Source organism: Podarcis filfolensis (assembly GCF_964270895.1).
Source record: "Podarcis filfolensis genome assembly, chromosome: 11".
Lineage (NCBI taxonomy): Eukaryota > Metazoa > Chordata > Lepidosauria > Squamata > Lacertidae > Podarcis > Podarcis filfolensis.
Window position 1 is genome coordinate 56882569 of NC_139613.1, and position 19989 is coordinate 56902557.

The 19989-nt window shown below is 44.1% G+C and overlaps 1 long non-coding RNA gene across 1 annotated transcript in view; it reads left to right on the plus strand.

Annotated features, from left to right (window-relative positions):
• LOC310745108 overlaps window positions 1-19989 on the plus strand; it is a 71938-nt gene that overhangs the window by 25281 nt on the left and 26668 nt on the right. The window contains exons 5-6 of the long non-coding RNA XR_014539941.1: window positions 1236-1336; window positions 13931-14053. This is a non-coding gene — a long non-coding RNA (uncharacterized lncRNA). The remainder of the gene's footprint in view (window positions 1-1235; window positions 1337-13930; window positions 14054-19989) is intronic.

The window sequence follows — 19989 nt, forward strand, 5'->3', positions numbered from 1 at the left end:
GAGTTTTAGGAAAGAGTTGTGTTATATGACCGAGAAAGTGGATGGAAAAGACACAGGGTGAAAAAAGCCAGAGAGGAAGAGAATGATGTTTGCTTTCAGTTTCAATCTAAGGCTGTGGCTATGGGACAAACAAGACCCTTTTGGGGTGCAGGGGCAGATTTTGGTCAAAATTTGGTGCCCCCTGCCTCTCACCTTCCATTATGTTCAATTCACTATGTTAGACCTGCACCCCCCCTGCGGCACCCCCTAAGCTCAGCACCCAATACGGCAAAATGGGTCCCGCTGTCCTAATTCTGCCTCTGCGGGGTGTTAATGCTGTGAACCCCTGCATTGTAGGCTCAGGTGGTATATATGTGTAAATAAACCATATATTATAGAGACACCACAATCTCCTCTGTGCCTCATTCCCAAAAGGAAGCACGAGCCCTGGGTAAGAGCCTGGAACGCCTGCAATCTCACACCACCTGGAGATTGGGGTGCTGTGCAACAGTATTATACAAAAGGGGCAGTTTTAAATGCTTTCATTAGAAAAGCCTTAAGCTTACTTTCATCCATTTATAGAAAAGAAAACAATGGTGGGGGCCAGAGCTCTGCTGACTGACCATCTCTGCTTTAATAATCCTTTTTAATAACATACTGCCTATAATATTCCAGGCCTTGTTTTTCTCACAGAGCACTAGCTGTTCTCTCAGGGCACACATTTTGGAAAAGAATAAGGTTCCTCTTCCAAATCCTTTCCTTTCCTCCTGTACTCTTCTTTTTTCATCTCAGGCACTGGAATCCCACAGAGGTTGCATCTGTGGAACACCTGTTCTGTGTGTGCAGTAGTCAAGATTGCCAGACTGAGTCATGGGTTTGCTTATAATAAATCAGCCCTATCATGCAAACCATTCAAGTGTCTCTTCACTTCACTTTCATCCACTGCCTTTCCATTTTTAAATTAAACCCCCCCAAAAACATTTGGTATTCCTTATTTCCATCAGATATCCATCAAGGTATCTAAAGTATCCATTAAAAAAGACCAACAACAATTTGCATGAAAGCACAGCCGTCACAGAACACAGCCAGCCAATGAATAACTCAATTATGAACATCTTCTTTAACCGTCATGTTGTTGTTGTTTGTTGAATTGCAGGTAGGGAAGTGGGCAAGTAGCCACTCTAGGGAGGGCATTCCACATATCTGCTGCCGCATTAAAATAATATTTTGTGTTCTCACCCACTTACTTCAAATAGGAAGAGGACAGTTCACAGGACTTCAGATGTTGAATGAGACATGCCTGCAGTCAGCTTCTATGGAAGAAAACACTTCATTGGACAGTCCTAGATAACACAAGGTAAGGATAGAGAACGTATGGACTTCTAGATGTAGTTGGTCTCCAACTTTCAAAAGCACCAGTAAGCATGGCCAGTGGTCAGCAATTATGGGAGTTGTAGTCCAGCAGAATCCAAAGGCCCTCAGGTCTACAACCTCCTCAAATGTAGGTTTAAACCAAGACTTTGAGTTGGGTCAGGAAACAAATTGAAAATCAATGAAACTTGAATAACAATGGAGTAATATGATCTGACAAAAGTCGGGGGTTTTATTATAATGCTACTGTAGCCAGTGTTAGTCATAGTTAATTAATGAACCTAAGTTAGTCATGGCCACCATTTTTAATGAATCTACTCTGAGTAGGACTAGCATTGGATACAACTCTCTGATTGCTGTGTTTTGAACTTACTAGGCTTTCAAAAATCCGGCCCAATGTAGAGCAGAACCCTGTATCAACATTACTTCTGCCTTTTTCTGGATTCAACAGCAGCTTGCTTGCCCACATGTCTGGGGCTATTGTTGGTGTCCTCTATTTCTTGAAGTAAATTCAGTGGTTACCCTAAGTGAAATTATCCCTGCTCCCATATGTCAATGAGTGTAGGTTATGTTTTTGTTTTGGCATGATATTACTGCTTATTGCTTTCCTACTGAAAATTTAGCTTTAATAAATGTAGAGTACTGGTTTGATCTGTATGTGTGGAATAATCTTCCTTGTAATATTGGATGGCCTATTCAGTGTTTCACTTTTCAGAAATTATTTAGAACTCATCTTTTCTCCCTTCCATTCCCCTCTTCATGTAGAAGAAGAGAAGAAGAGTTTGGATTTGATATCCCACCTTTCACTCCCTTTTAAGGAGTCTCAAAGCAGCTAAGAATTTCCTTTCCCTTCCTCCCCCACCACAAACACTCTGTGAGGTGAGTGGGGCTGAGAGACTTCAGAGAAGTGTGACTGGCCCAAGGTCACCCAGCAGCTGCATGTGGAGGAGCGGAGATGCGAACCCGGTTCCCCAGACTACGGATCTACCGCTCTTAACCACTACACCACACTGGCTTGTGTACTATTTGGCTTTGATGCAGAGATTATTACTTATTGCCAAATTAATTATTGTATTGTTTAACTTTTTTCTCCTTTCCCTCTCTCTTGAATTGTACAAAGATTCCCCTCACTTAAAAATAAAGCAGGTGGGAACCTGTGAAAAGTTCCTTGTGTGTATTTTCTCTAAAGCAGGAATGAGGAACCAGGGGCCCTCCAAATGTTCTTAGACTTCATCATCCCTGACCATTGGCCTTGTTGACTGGGGCTGGTGGGAACTGGAGTCCAACAACGTCTGGTGGGCCACAGGTTCCTCATCCCTGTAGTACAGCAAGTTGCACATATTATTTATAAAGCCACTAATACATTATGATGATGAACTGAGAACATTTCATTTAATCTTCAGATGTTTCCACAGAGGAAAAATGATCCCCCCTCCATCTTCATTGAATGAGGGAGAAGAATGAATGAATGATTGTTCTGCAATCATTGTATTTGCAAATTATCTCCCATATTCACATTCTGGGCACATTGTAAAACTAGATTTTTCAAAAGAACAATAAAGAGAACATAAGCTCCCTGCAGCATAGGATAGAGGTATATATGTCTGTGTGATTCAGTGACTCACAATACAGATAGGTAAAGGTAAAGGTACCCCTGCCCGTACGGGCCAGTCTTGCCAGACTCTAGGGTTGTGCGCTCATCTCACTCTATAGGCTGGGAGCCAGCGCTGTCCGCAGACACTTCCAGGTCACGTGGCCAGCGTGATAAGCTGCATCTGGTGAGCCAGCGCAGCACACGGAACGCCGTTTACCTTCCCGCTGGTAAGCGGTCCCTATTTATCTACTTGCACCCGGAGGTGCTTTCGAACTGCTAGGTTGGCAGGCGCTGGGACCGAACGATGGGAGTGCACCCCGCCGCGGGGATTCGAACCGCCGACCATGCGATCGGCAAGTCCTAGGCGCTGAGGTTTTACCCACAGCGCCACCCGCGTCCCAACACACACAATACAGATATTGTACCACAAAATGAATAAGATTACACCAAAGTATATGCAGCAAAAGGGCCTTGGTTTCTTGATAATCTTATAGTAGCTATATTGTGCTAAACATCCTCAGTGAAGACTTTTAAATGATGTGGCCTCAATCTGAATATATAAGTTACAATGACCACATCCATTATAAAGTACTGTTCTGAAGAGCTTCTCTGAGGTTGTTATGATATTCTGTGTTTTCACTCTTCATAAACGTCACACAGGCAAACATAACCCTCCATACTGATGGAAAGGTTTTGAAAACACCTTAGCAAGACATCGGATCTAGAGGAGAGCTTTCGTGCATAATCAAAACTTATTCCCAGACGTAGACAACTAAGGTGAACGATAAGAAAAGCAAAATTACTGCCATTGCCGGAGGAAAAACAAAACAACGTATTTCACCAAAAGTTGATACATGGGCTACCCAACGAATAAGGGGCTTGATCCAGAGTTCCGTGTGTGGAAATCTGCTTACAGAATGAGGTACTTTCTTGGCTCCCCTTTCCCCTCATGCCTCCACGGGGTTGGCGTACATAACATGCATCTTCTGGAACAGTGTTCTAGGTGGTGTGTGGGGGGGAATCAGGAGGAAAGGGGAATAAACAAAAATTGCTTGAAAACTTCATTAGATTCAGCAGGTAGCTGAACAGGATTCCTGCCCAAGTCATTTAATATTAATACTTTAAGACGGGGTGGGGAACCTTAGACCCGGTGTCCAAATGCAGCTCTCCATGGCCTCTCCAGGACCCTCGGGACTTTTCCAGGCAAATGCCTCCTCGTTGGTTCTGCTCCATGCCTGGCTGGAGTGTGTCCTTGAATTGAGGCGGTTCCTCCTGCTTTCCTGGATGGAGGATAGAAAGAGGCACCTCTTACTTTTGTTGGGCTGTACAAAGGATAAGAGTTGTATCTGTTGCCCCACTGGCTTTTTTTTTAACCTCTGGCCCTGCCTACTACCAGCATGCTGTCTCCAGAAGGTTGCCCATGAATAAATGTGGTGCTCAGAATGACAGAGGTTCGCCACTTCTGATCAGGGGTGGAGGAAGCCTGTCCGGCACCCGGTGCGGAGCTCGCACGCGGGGTGCCCGTACAGACGGTGCATGCGCAGCAGCCCATATGGATGCTGCACTGGCACCCACAGCCACTCCACAGCTGCGGGGGAGGCAGCAGGCCATCTTGTCACCCTCTCCAGGGTGGCACCCTGTGTGCACCTCCCCCGGGCCCCCCTTCGTATGCCCCTGCTTCTGATCACTTTTAAGACAACTGTCCATTTTGATTCTGCTCTGCATTTCCCAATAGGGCTTAAAGAGAACCCACATGCTATGAGGAGCCCTAACTGATAAAGTGTCAAGGTGAGTTAAGCAGATGTGTGAGAAGAGGGTAAGTAACACCCATTTGTTTAATTATTTCATTAAAAACTGCTCAGACTAATAAGGGTGACTGTGTGCTAGTAGCCAATTCCGGTAAGAATTCAGGAGCTAAATTTGAGGGGTAGGAAGTCTGTAGAAACCTCATTTTCAGCATGTCAAGGTGAGAGAAGCAGATGCGTGAGTTCAGCAGTTTACCCTTGGTAACATTAGTACATTGCCACATCTGATTTATCTACACAAGGCCATGACATCATTATGTTTTCTAGGTGATCCCTGATTGGCTGGGATCATGAAATCCCTTTCAAGTTATTTTTTTTAAAAAAAACAATGGCTCCAAAGCAGCAGCAGTCGACGAGGGAATCAATGGCTGAAAACAAGCATGAAAAATGTCTGAAAGAGTGGGCAACCACCTTGGTTTGAAGGGCTGGATCCCAAGGTGGGCAACCCTTCATGGGCTTACCTGTCAATCACCTAGCAACATATGCTGTTTCCTGCTTGGCAGGGGGTTGGACTCGATGGCCCTTGTGGTCTCTTCCAACTCTATGATTCTATGATTCTATGATATGATAGCAGGCGTTACACGTTCAAACCATAGCTGCTGAGGAAGCATTGGGAGCAGACTTAGATAGTGCCTCCAGTTCTTCCTTTGCATCTGTGGCTTGAGTTTTGTGCTTTTTGAATCTGGTCCCCTTTCTCGTCACTGTGCAGTGTGACCAAAAAGGCGCAAAATTCAAAAAAACCCACTGAATTTGAGCTGCAAAGGAAGAATCAGCCTTGCTCTCTGCGTGTGTTTCTGATTTATCCTTTGCAGCTGTGGCTTGTGTTTTCTCATGTCACATGGTGTTAGATGCAGAAAAGGTGAACATGGGTCGCCCAGAATAGCCCAAATTGAGAACCTATACCATTTGGGGGTATTTCAAAGCTAATGTTCTCCCAGGTCAGTGGCAATAAGATGCTCCTGTTGATGGATGTTTGTTAGGAGCTGCCTTTGAGCTCTTTCAGGAATTTTCCTCTCACTGCGAAGTTAATCAAGCCAGTTTAAAAATTTATGGTCCTGGATTGCTTAAATTTTGATGAAGCATTGTATGTATTGACCTACAGCTGTTCTTTCCTGGCATGCCATAAGGAAAACAGTCTGAAAAACTCTAGTTGGACGGGGAGTTTTCATAATGAAATCAGAAACAGCAGGGTCTTTTGAAAGCAGAATAACATGTAGCTCCAGTGTTTGGACTGCACTTCCTAAAACAATATAGGCCCAAAGATGCAATCAAGCCATATCATTCTGCTGCCAGAATTCAGGGTCAAAACAGTTGGGAGTTGCTGCTTAAAAAATGACCCACATGGCAGCTCACACTGTGTGGGGAGTTGTTTGTTTGCAGGATCTGGCCACGCCGTGAGCCAAGTGTGCTACCATGTTACTGCAGCTGTGGGGAAGCGGAAAGGGGGGGGGGCAGGCCTGGTGCAGCTCATCTTTGTGTGTGGCCAGAGCATACAGAGGACTGCCTTCCATCATGGGTGAGTTGAGTGATAAGGGATTTTAAAGCAGCAATCATATCCTAAGTGGTTACCTTTTCTGATTGCTAGCAAATTTGCGTACCGTTGTGCGACTAAACCTGGCAAGACAACTCAAAAATCTCACAAAACCCAGAATTTCAACGGGGGGCCAGGGAAAGAGAATGGTAAAAACAACAGAAGGTTGCTAGTAAGTAAGTGATGTGATGGCACAGATCTTCTGTTCTCTCCTGCCTTCAAACAGGCTAAGTGATTACCATAATTGCTCTGGTATGTCTCATTGTTTAATGGCTTCATCCTGCCCCCGAGATGGCTTGGCGATGGCTTTTGCCTGAGAGCCATGAACGTGTAATTTCTTTTGTCTTCCTGGCTTTGCTCCTGTGAATAGGGGCTGCTTGACTGAGCTGTAGTAAATAGCTGCCCTGTTAGCAGGCTTTCAATAAGGGATTGCTTTCTTTAGAATTCCATCAACCTTGTTCCTCATTTGTGTAGTAACAAGGCAGGCATGTCCTGACCCATCAATCAAGCTTTGAAAGGGCCATTCATAACAATTCCGATTGGACACACAGAAGCCAGTCCGCAAGAACACTTACTATTGTAGCAGGCTTTGGGGGCCTAACCAGTTCCTTTTGCAGCCAATGGCAACATTTCCATTGATTTATTTTTAGTGGGATCAGGAAGCAAAATACTTGGCAATAGTGGCTCAGCCAGATAAGTTGTTAACATCAAGATGAAACTTGCCACCGATATTAAATATTTTAAGTTTTTTTTTTCCTTTTAAGAGAAGGAAAACCCTAGAGTGCAACTCAATTTAGAGAGGGTAGAAAGTGGCATGTAATTTTTGTCATTTATTGTTTTACATGCCTGAGACCCTTTTGATATTTTTTTTAAGAAAAAAGGGGCTTTTTGCACCTTCTGAGATTTTCCGGGTAGCAATTCTATATCCTCTTTGCTCATTGTTTGCTGACTTTGATTAGTAAAGACAGATAACTGTACTAAGCGTAGGGATTTATTTAAAGATGAGTAATTGAGGGAATACCCCTATCTATATATCAGAAAAGGACAGCTAGGTAATGAGAAGGAACAGGCTTTCCCCCAGTAATTGTGTAAATAATTTTTATGATTTTTAAGCATTGATTTGATTATTTTAAGTGTCTAAGCTAAATAAGCCTGCTGGATGTTGATATCAATGCCTAACACTGGATTTTTTGTGGAAATTTGAGAGATGGATGGTGCTGACCTTTGGAATTGGGAGGCTCAAAAACAACAATTGAGGGGTTTGGAAAGATCCAGGAGAAAGAATGCTGGGATCTATAGTTTTTCCTAAGTGGAGGTGTGAATTTCTGAGGATGGTTGCTGAGAATACTTTAAATGAAAACATGCTGTATCCAGCCTTCCCTGCCATTGAGCTCCATCTCCTTGTAAATTTCATTTGGGAGAGAGGAGGAGGGTCAAAGCGGTAGTGAAGGCTGAAGACAGTACAGGCAGTGCTTGGTGCTTGCTCTTTTGGAGAATTTGGAGAATTCTTTCTTAAACATTCACTTGGGCCACCTTCACACCATACATTACAAACTCTAGGATACCTCTTTACCCACACACGGCTACCCTCAAATAATTCTGGGAGCTGTAGTTTATCAAATCTTCCTTCCCAAAGAACTCTGGGAACTGTAGCTCTGTGAAATGAATAAAACTCTCAGCGCACTTATCAAGCTACAGCTCCTCAAATTCCATGGGGGGAACTATGACAGCTCAAAGTGGTATCTCAAGTGCTTTGAATGCATGGTGTGAATGTGACCTTGGTCTACTCCAAATTGTGACCAATGGGCTTTGAAAGATGCTTGCAGTTGTCAACCAGACACACTGTAACTAAAACGTGCTGTACCAGAAAACAATGGACATGCCCTCCAACCCACATTCCAGTGTCCCTAGTCTATTAAGATTTTTCTAAGCTCTGGCATAGAATTATTAGACAAGAGACACTTCAGAGAAGCAAAGCAATTTTACAGTGCGCCTGAATACTTCTGAACAGCAGGTGCTGTCACAGTCCTGTAGACCGCAGTGTCCAACCATCAGCCTTTCTTTAAAAATGGCATAAATTTCAACCTTCTAATAGATTCTAAGGACAATAGTGGTGGGTGAATAATCACATTCTATTGTACATGTTGGGCTTTTGCTTAAACCAAAAAGGCTTAATATTATAGTATTATGAAGATAGCTGCATAGAATTGTTCTACAAAGCAGCCTTTCCACCAACTGTTATATTGTTATGAAAGCAGAATACCGAAAATGATACTTTCAGCCTCCCCCCCTTTTTTTTAAAAAAAAAAAGGATAGAGAAAAAGATTGCTTAGGTTAAGTAGAATTCTCTGATTGGACAGAAGCCCTTCCCGGCTCAAGAAGCTTCAGAATGTTTGAAAACTGAAGTGGGCTTGATAGAAATTGGCTCCCTATCATAGGAGCCAACTCCTAGGATGGAGGCCTCTTCGCCCCCCCCCCAAAAAAATATTTGAGGGGGCCACCCCCCAAAGTTGATGGGCTTGCCATTCAAATGGTGTGCACATACCATGTCTTGTGATTGTTTTGCAAATTGTTTACCTCCCCCCAATATATTTTTTCATGCTGGCACCCTTGTACCCTATTCTTGTATGAAAAGCCTTGAGTCAGGCAAAGAAGATGCTCTGGAATGGCTCCCCCTCATCAAAGGTATATTAGGGGAGCTTAATGAGATAAGTGAAGCAGCCATGGTTTTGGCAATCTGGATTGTCCATCTTGTCTTTACTACTTAGCTTGAAATGTTGTGAGACCCCCTGCCTGAGGGTCAAACCAGAGGTTAAGTTTAAACCAACTGGCACTGGCTCCCAATCGGCTACCAGCCTAAGTGCAAGGTGCTGATATACAAAGTCCTCTACAAATGGGTGCCTGGATACCTAGAGATTGTTGAACCTCTTTTTATAACCAGTCACTGTGCTTTGAAGAAGAGCCCCTCCTGCAGATACTATTCCATCAGAGGTTCATACGATGAAGGAATCAATTTCCTTGGCTGCTGAGAACTATTGTGTTGCTGATCATGGAGTTTCTGCACATCATCTTTGCTTTTCCAGATTAATAGCTGTTTCATATTTAATATCAGTGTTTAAAAAGCAGCTCTGTACAGACGCCGTATATTTATTTTTGAAACCAGAACATTTTGTTTGTTAAAGGCAGCCTTCAGAGAGGCTGTGAAACTGTCATAATATCTGAAAGAGGGCTGCGGGAGGGGGGGGCAGCGGGAGGTGGGGAAGAGAGAACACAACACATGGTAGATATGCACTGCAGTTAAATTTATGAACTGTTTTGGCACTAGGCGGCAATAGGCTCACAGCAAATCCTGGCTTGTTGTAATTTCCTCTAGAGAGTCAGTTGTACGGCGGCCAAAGCCCTTTAGGGTTGGGTGGACAGGAATCTCATGCTAATGCTTTAATTCTAATGTGCAGTAAATCACAGTTAGCCCCAGCACAGAGTCTAGCGAGTTGTCACCACCCAACAGCTGAACCAGCAAAGATGAGAATGCTATAGGTCAGAAGTTTCATCACCTGAAAGGTCATAAAGTATATTGCAGGTGGGAACTTAACACCCTAGATCATGTGGCTACATGGTAGAGGAGTAGGTCTGTGGCCTTGTCACAGACATAAACTAAACCCCTGTTTGTACTGAAAAGCTATCCCATCACACCCTGTACAATTAAACTGGCTGGAAATGTCATGTTTTATTACCCCACCTGTTGGATTCAACTACTGCGTTCGTGGTGATGACATTTGCAGTTTAAGCTTGGAAGCCTGCAAAGGGATTAGACAGGGAGAGAGCAGGGAACTGGGACTCTCTACAACTGTGTTTAATATATTTTCCAGCCTGCCCAGGAAGCCGGCAGCATAAGTGGCCAAATGCACCAGGAACTGGCTTTGGGATCCAGTGACACTCAGGAGACTTGTACATTGAGCATTGCTGCCACTGCTGGCTGATTCAGAGTCATTGGAACAGATTGAAACAATAACTGTTCTTCAAGGCTAATAAAGGATGTGGTTGCTCTATGACCACTGTTGGGTGGGAGTGGCAAGAGACAGAAGCTTTTCCCACTCCCTACATTTACACATGCAGTTTCACTTAGATTTTCCACAGGGTGCTGTGAGTAATCTAATGCAGCTTGATTTATAGGCTGTACTTTCAGACTTGCCAATGAGTAAATAGCTCGGCTGATGTCAAGTTGCCCTGAGCTGCAGCCTGAAATGGGGAGAGCTGGGTTGATGCTATTTGCATAGATCTCCTCTGGTACATAATGATCTTCTTTTCATATAGCAAAGGCCAATCCTGTGGCCTGCGCACTGCGGGAGGCTCTCCAGGCCTTTGGAGCTTAGTGTCATCAGTATGTGGATAACACTCAACTCTTATTACTCCTTTCCATCACCAACTGCTGATGTTCTGAATCAATGTCTGGCATTGAAAATGGACTGGAGGAGGATGAAAAAATGGAAACTTAACCAGACAAGACAGATGGGCCTCGTTGTCAGTTGGGAGGCAGTTCAGGGTGCTGGGATTTAGCCTGCTTGGGGTGGGGTTGCACTCCCCTTGAAAATCAGGTTCCTGGGCAATCTTTCAAGATCCACAAGGTGGGCATGGCCTGAGGCAAAAGCAACAAATGTAAAGTTTATCTTTGTGTAGTAGGCTCATTTCTATAAACACACACTCACCCTCTCTGTCTTCCATCTAAGGAAACCAGAGGCATAATCAGAGTTCAAGTCAAGCATTCTAGTCAAGCAAAAACACTTGGGGGGCAGTGAGGAGTGTAGCCTGGGGAGCAGTGGAATAGCTGCGTTGCCAGCTCCCGGGGCAAGACAAGGATTGTGCCCCCTAACCTTATTGCAGGTGTTGTATGGGAGACAACAGACAGACTTCATTCCCTGAGCCCCTGCAGTGCCTATTCCTCATGGAGGTCACCACGTTCGCCCTCTCAGCTCAGTCAGATCCTATCAGGAGCAGTGGCTGGCACTCTTTGGTAGGCTTGGCAGCATCCCAGCAGTGCCAGAGTCACAGCAGCAGCAGGTCTAGTAAGAGGGCAGTGGAGAGCAGGTCGAGGTGCCAAGTGCAGCTGCCTCTCATTGGCTGTGCACCTCAAGGATGAGTGCTGGTGGATCCTGCATGATTGGGTGGCTCCATACCTCACCTAAGGACACATGCCAGAAGGGAGGCCCCAGGGAACGACTGACATGGGTCGGGAAAATCCACGCTCTGGTTGGCTAGAGTTACACACATGGGCGGGCATCTGTTCACCAGCTGCAAGGAGAAGCAGGTGCCACCGCAGCCCCAGAGGCTTGGCCCAGGCGCAGCTTGCCTCTCCATGGCTCCAGAAGGTGGCAGCCACGTGGTCTCAGGTTGTGCCCCTCAGAATTCTGAGCCTGTGGCCACTGCTCCCCTCACCCCGCCCATGCTACACTACTGCTGGGGAGAGTTCTGAGGGCCAGATAGAGAAACCTGGAGGGCCACATTGAGCCCTGGGGTGGAGGTTCTCCAACCCTGACTTAATTAGATATCACCCAGACATAAGTTATTCATATCCTATTTATCAGTGATCTATGATTCGCAAGGGTAGCTTCCAAAGACTGTATACTATTTCAGTAAATTAAACAGTTTTTAAAAGGAGATATCACGGGCACAGATGGGGTAGAAAATGAGTCCTGTATATACACCTATGATAAAAGGAACAGATTTCCAAAGAGCTTTAGGGTGTACCATTTGTGCAGAAATCATATCTTGGCTGTTGCTCCCTCTCTCCTCTCCCTCCCCCTTCTCCTCTGTCTTGCATGGGTAATATATGCTTAATAATAATCAAAACCTGATGGTATGGATTAAAGAATCAGGATGCTACAGAGTGAAGTTTTTTAAAATTGAAGAAATTAGATTTGTATGATTTTTAACTATTCTTTAATCTGCTTCTGGGCAACAAAAGTGATTTGGGTCAGCTGTTATTGCATTAAACTTTAATTTTCTTCCACGAGCACAGGATTATATAAAGGAGTATTGGATTGCACTCAGCATGGATTAGCTGAGCGGTGTCTCCTCTGCCAAGGACCAAATGGATTTCCTTCCTTTTGTGATTTATATTTTTATTACTCTTTCCCCCCTCCTTCTAATTCCCATTACCCTTCTGTTTGCCAGCATGGAGATACCCTCAAGAGCAGCAGCAAATGCAGGCAGAATTATTGGCTTATTGAATGTATTTATGTTCCAAGGTTCCTCAGTAGCCACTGTCAGAGGAACAAAGTAGCCCCCAGCCATAGAAGCTCTCTGTCTGTTCAATCAGGAAAACCAAAACTTCTCAAGGCAAACAGATCTATTCTTTCCTTCCCATTTTTTTTAAACCCGCGATTAAACTTTTGTTAAATAAGATATAGGCAATGTTTTTTTAAATGAACTGCTTGATCCTGTGCCCCCTCCCTGCAAGTCAATTGCACCGGAGCCTTACAAAAAGCACCAGAGCCTTTACAGCTTTGGGGAGCAACATTTTTTAAGAAAAGAAAGAAAAGAAAACAGACTAGCTTTAGATTTTACAAGAGTTATAAGTAGTTGCAGTGGACACTAAAGTAAGGCAGAAAAGTAAATAGAAACACAAAAATAAAGGTGTTTTGGGCAATAGTGATGACTTTTCAGATGTAACAATATGAGCACAATCTAGGACCCTCATAGCACAGCCCTGTGTACATCCAGTTAGAAGTAAGCACCACTGAGTTTAGTTGGACATACTCGAAGGTAAGCAGGTGTGGGATTCAACAGACCCTGAATCAGGGGTGACACGTCCCTTTCCACCACAGGAGATGAAACAGGAAATGCCTCTCTGCCCTGCTGCTGCGACCACTCCCGCCACCACCACACCCTGCCAGTGCCACCACCATCTCCCCTGTCTCATCAGCCGCTGGGAAAGATGGTGTCAATTTCAGGCAAGATCTCACCCCAAATGGACACAATTTACTGAAATCGGCACTGATGATGACACTGCTTCTTCGCCACTGACAGAGATGGGGGGCTGTGGGGTCTCATCTTGGGAACTTCTGCCACCTGAGGCAGTGGCCTCACTCTGCCTAATGGCTGGGCCAGCTCTGCTCTGAACAGATTAAATAAAATCTGAAAAGACATGCATAGGTATGACAAGTATAAGGCTGTTGAAGTCAGTGGAACTTACTTCCTAGTAAATGTATATAGGGTTGCAACCCAAAAGAGCAATTCTAAACATCAGCTGGGAGCTGAGCAGTGGAGCACCACAACTCTACAGTCACTTAGGGACTCGTTGTTAAAACCGTGTTTATGGAAGACAATCTTACTCAGCTACGAGCGAGCGCCAGAAGAAGAAGAAGAAGAAGAAGAAGAAGAAGAAGAAGAAGAAGAAGAAGAAGAAGAAGAAGCAGCAGCAGCAGCAGCAGCCACCGGGACAGAAGATGGGGTGGTTTGACCATCATTTTTGTGGCTCTGCTTCGAGGCTGGCACATCTGATAGACTCAGAGCCCCCCTCTGCTGCCACCATAGGTCTTGTATCCACCATGCTTTCTGTTGTTTCAGTGGTGGCCTTCATGCATTCACACCATTATTTAGCCAAATATACCTCGCTAGGTGATTGGTCTTTATTTACTATGTTTACTGTAGGCTTTCTAATGAACCCTTACCTAACCTGAGCCTCTGGAGATCAAATCATGTAAGAGGAAGGTAAAGAGACAAGGCACCAACCCAGAATTATGAGAAAGGAAACCTCAAAGATATACTGAAGAGGTATGGTGTTGAGCCTATTATTTTGAGTCTTCACAGCCGTGATGGAACAAATAAGTCTTCAATACTGCCTCAAAGACTTATAAATTGAGAATTTTTTTATTAATCAGTGTGCCTGAAGAAGAGTCGCTGCCATGAAATGCTTTAGACTCTATAAAGTGTATATTCAGTGCACCATGGAGGTTCCCTCACTCAATATTACAATAATACAAAATTCATAAAGGGAAGAGTGTGTGTGTGTGTGTGTGTGTGTGTGTGTGCGTGCATGCATGCATGCATTATGGTTGCATGTGATCTGAAAGAAACTTAGGCCTAATTTAACAGTAATAAATGGCATTATTTCTGGTTCATCTTTTTAAAATAAAAAATAATGAGTTCAATTATTTTGACCCATCTGTTTTTAAAAGAGGCCTAGTGTTTTCTTATATACAATATTTTTTTCGCAGTACATTGGGAAAATATGACATTAAATCAATTATGTGCAATCTGATCAAGCCTTTCTTATACTGGAACTACTGTCAGAGAAGCCATCCTGTCAAAAACAAAATCAGAGAAGATATTTTCTGCTGCTTCCATCAGACAGGGGAAGAGATTCCCTATGGTTGCTCTATGACATGCAGTTTGTGACAGTTCTAGTACTTTGATGTACAATCATGGGCTTTCGCCTAGAGAAAGACAAACTTCAGCACACATGGCATATAAAATCAAAGTCCATGGCTATCTTTCCAGAGAGCTCTCTGAACCCATGGGCTCCACTGTGCATACTGCACTAGGAGTTTTCCTTCTCTTCCTGTATGTTATCTTCAGATGGCATGGAGTCTCTTCCTGGTACAAATCTACTTTTACTAGTTTTGAAACTCAGCAATTATAATGCACTATACTTAAACACTTCGTAAGTTAAGGCACAGTAGAATGACAGAGCTGGCCCTGATGTTGTGCAGCTTCCTTCCACACGCTGAACATGAACATCTGGAAGGAAAAGTCTTGGTGAGTCCACCTTTATGCACACAGGGTTCTAGCTCCTGTGGAAGCATATGCACATTGAGGCCTGGGTGCATAAGCTTTTCTCCTGCAGAAGACCACACTCATTTTTTGGCCACAGGAAGGATCCATGTGACCTCAGGATCAAGGCCAAAGGTCTTGCTATATCATTTATAGATGACTTAATTATGGGTCCAGGTTTAACACATAGCAGAGCAGCTCCCTCATTGTGATCTACTAAAAGTCAATCCACTTCCCTGTAAACCTATGGATTGCCATCACAGGATTAACATGTGAAAGGGGCTTATGAGAAGTGAACACTGTAGTACAAACCCTTAAATCACTGCTTCCGTGAAGCAGCTGATGTTTGCAGCTTGCTTTTGTGGTGTAGAGTTTGGAAAGATAATATTTATTGTAACCTCAGGTCTTAGAAAACTGATTTTTTTTGTGTCTGCGAACATAAAATTTTGAATAGCCTCCAGTGTGCCTCTAAAGTAGCACAAAGGACCAGCATCTGCAGAAAATCCATCTATAAAACAGGGGAGGTGGGAGGAAATGAGGGGCTTGAAAGGCAGCTTTGCTCCTCACTCTCTGTAAATATTTTTTTTCCACTCTGAGGATTCTTCGTACTATACCTACTGCTGCTTCAACCAGACCGGATTCATTTCCTAGGAAACATACTTGACTAAGTATTTTAAGTATTTGGTGAAGTAATTTTAGTTTTTTGAAGCTCTACATAATGTAAAATGAGGCTTCTAGCTTTTTAAATTTGACTGTGACCTGTGCATTACTCTCACAATCCAAGAACCTTTGCTAATCTCCACCTATTTTTTAAAAAAGAAATGAGTATTCATAGTCATGTAAAGTCACTTAGTTAATGCCTTCGTTGGTCACTTTACTTGTGTATTTTATTGTCCTTAGTATTTTTTATTTCTTTGCGTGTACTAGGGGCCAACTGCATTTGTTCAGATGGTCCAGTTAAATGGATTTTTTTAAAAAAATCCATTGAGAAAATCTGTAGGTCTCAATGTTGGCCTAAAATAGAAAATGTTGGGATGTCTCACAGACATGTGAAAAGGGCATCTGTAATGTTTGCCAGGAAGTTTCTAACTTTGGCAGTACGAGCATTAGACATACTGTATTTTTTGCCCTATAAGACACACTTTTTCCCCTCCAAAAATGAAGGGGAAATGTGTGTGCGTCCTATGGGGCGAATGCAGGCTTTCGCTGAAGCCTGGAGAGCGAGGGGGGGGGTCGGTGCGCACTGACCCCTCTCGCTCTCCAGGCTTCAGGAAGCTATCCGCTAGCCGTGGGAGACCCAGCTCTCCCAGGGCTAGCGGAGACCTTGCCAGCACCCAGAAGCTTGGGGCGCGCTGAGCTCCGCACGCCCCAAGCTTCGGGCTTAGCGCAGCGCACCTGGGGGGGAAAATAATTTTCCCCCTTTATTTCCCCCCCTAAAAACTAGGTGCGTCCTATGGGCCGGTGCATCCTATGGGGCGAAAAATACGGTAACTCTTCTTATTAAGGACCATTGAGCAACCTTAAGTAAGTTTGAGATGAAATAGAGACAGCTGGTGGTGCAAAGGTGCTATCTAGGTTAGTGAGGTTGAATATCATAAAAATATCGTTATTCTGAGATAGAACAAGGTATATTAAATACTCTTTAAATGTGCCACAGCAATCATAATGATGATATATATTCAGATCACCATTGGAATATATGTAATCATTACAAAATACATAAACTACGGTAAATGAAAAGGTTGGTACTTGGTACTTCTAATGATGATAAAGCTCCTATGCAAAATAGTCCAGGAGCAACCAAAGCACTCAACAAAATCTTAAAAGCTGTAACTATTTAGTCAAACACATATTAAATAAAAAAATTTTTTTCCTTCCAGTAGCACCTTAAAGACCAACTAAGTTAGTTCTTGGTATGAGCTTTTGTGTGCATGCACACTTCTTCAGATACACTGAAACAGAAGTTGCCAGATCCTTCTATATAGTGAGAAGGTGGGGAGGGGTATTACTCAGAAGGGTGGTGGGAATGGGTGATTGGCAGATAGCTGTGATGAGCCTGTTGACGACTCTTAACGACTGCAATAGGTCTTACAGGAAAAAGCAAGGGGTGAGAAGGTGAAAAATGGCTTTGTCATGTATAATGAGATAAGAATCCAATGTCTTTGTTCAGACCAGGTCTCTCCATGGTTTTAAGTTTGGTAATGAGTTGCAATTCAGCAGCTTCTCTTTCCAGTCTATTTCTGAAATTCCTTTGTAGTAATACAGCTACTTTGAGATCTTGTATAGAATGTCCTGGGAGATTGAAGTGTTCTCCTACTGGTTTCTCTATCTTGTGATTCTTGATGTCCGATTTATGTCCGTTTATTCTTTGGCGTAAGGTTTGGCCTGTTTGTCCAATATAGAGAGCTGAAGGACACTGTTGGCATTTGATGGCATATACAATGTTAGACGATGAGCAATTAAATAGTCCTGAGATGGTATGTGTGATGTTGTTGGGGCCAGTAATGGTGTTGTCCGGGTGTATGTGGCAGCAAAGTTGGCATCTGGGTTTATTGCAGGCTCTGGTGCCAGTGTCCGTGTTACGTCTGGTTGTAGTATTATTGTGGGTTAGGAGTTGTTTAAGATTGGGTGGCTGTCTGTAGGCAATGAAAGGTCTTCCTCCCAGAGCTTGAGAAAGAGAACTGTCATTGTCCAGGAGAGGTTGTAGATCTCTGATGATGCGTTGTACTGTTTTAACTTGGGAGCTGTATATGATGACTAGAGGTGTTCTGTTATTTTCTTTTTTGGGTCTGTCTTGCAGCAAGTTCTCTCTGGGCAGACCAACACGGCTACCTATCTGTAACTGGAACTATGGAAGGCACATATTAAATATTTTCAGATCAAGTTATTGAATGTAACACCCCTTTAAAAGAACAAAGGAGCTTCCCTCAACATCATGGGAATTGAGGCCAAACTCTTAAAACTTGCATTGAAATTTTGGTCACAGTTATATACCAAACTGTGGTATATACCCCATAAATCTACTTTAAATCATTTCTGTTGCTGAAATACCTAATTTAGTCACCCATGGTTTATCATTTTTTACCTCCAGTTAATTGGTGCTGGAGCAAACAAAGATTCGCCCAGACCCTGACCTAATTTAACACAGACATTTGTTGACTCTGAGGACAAAGAATAACTTAGACTGAGTGGTTCTGAATTTCTGCCATATGCTGTAACATATGTAGAGGCAGCTTGTCTTCTTCTCCCTCAGATTTGTCAGGGTGTGGAGTCTTCACATTCATAAAGCTACACTATTATCCAGACCCATTTCTCACAAAGATGATGGTGTTTGTTTTCTGCAATTTTAGCAAGCTATAGATAGAAAGTGGGTGTAGGATTTTTGCTTCTCGTCTTCATTGTGTTCCTGCATCTTTCCATTATGGCTTATCCATGGCTGGTAAATGGTCTCAGTGAGAGCTATAACATTGTTTACATCCTGCCCTCCAACAGGTTCACAGGGAAGGCCAGACCAAAATATGTTCCTGTCAGGGAACTGACATCGGAGCGAGAGGCGGAGGCAAGGCTCCAGAGCGATGCTGGAGAGGGGCCCAGCAGGGAGAGAGGCAGCCCATCTGCTGGGGAAGGAAATCAGCGTAACACCAGGGGTGAAGGGGGGCAGATGGGGGAATCGGCGAGGGGGCTCCAGGACTCCTTGCAGGAGACCAGCGGGGAGAGCACGGGTCCTCCGCTACCCACACCCACCCTGCGCAGAAGACTTCCGCGCAGGGAGAGTAGGCGGAGACTTGGCGTCAAAGAACTTCTTTGCTGGAAGAAGTTCAAGAAACGCCCACTGACGGATTCTGCCAGCGACTGAAACAGCCACGAAGTGAAGGGCTGTCCAGACAGAAAGGGTTTAACCAGGTAACCTAGCCAGGAGTGGCGGCAACTTACGCATGAGCAACCCCTAGAACCATTACAGTTCCTACCCAAGGCAAATAAAAAGACTGAGCTCCTGTTGAACCTTATTTCAACATTAGCAATGGGGCAGTGTCCTCCAGCTCACCTGAGTGCAGCTGCCTAGCAGGACAGGGCAGGTGATGTAACTCACACAGTCCTGTCTTCCAACACTTTGCCACTACTCTCCATCCCTTAGCAACTGCTGCCTGAAGTGCCCTCCGTCGTCTAACAGTGAGGCTGTCTCTGATCTGAGGTGGCTTCTTGAGGAATCATTTTGTGCCCAGCAGTGGACTAAGTGTCCTGGAACAAAACCGTGTGGGCTTTTTACCCCTCCACTCACCATAATCTTCCATGTATCCTACTTTGTCCTTACTGCTTACACTTACTTTCTGTCTCCCTCTTCTTACACTCAAAACAGGCTGGTGAGGAAGAGAAAGGAGAATGTTAGCCGCTTTGAGACTCCTGAAGGGGAGTGAAAGGCGGGATATCTTCTTCTTCTTCTTCTGGTGAGCAAATAGTTATTTCCAGAGCCCAAACTCTATCTCATAAGCGGCCCCATGGCTTCGTTTCCAAATCCCAAAGTGATTCAGTCTGGGTCATGTTTAAAGAGTCATACGCAAGCCGGTTGAAAATGTACTTGGTTTGACATGCTGTGCTTGTGTGCGAGAGAAACAGCATGGGGGAAGGGAGAGAGGGAGAGACTGGGGGTTTGTGAAGAATATTTGAATTTATATTTAAAATACTTTTATCGTTTGGCAGCGTCTACGGGCTATTATAGCCCAAATCTTTCCCAGTGGTTTGCGTTTCTAAGGCAATGTGGTTGCAGAGGGTGTAACTGAGGTTGGGATTTGTCATGATATGCTTAAATGGGAAGGCCACATGTTGACATAAATTCAGTTCAGTGTAAGCTGACTGTACATATGTTATGGCATATGGCAGAATTTCAGCCCCGGTCCCTCTCTCTCCTGCCTCCTCCTCAGAGCCACTAAAAAGCAGTC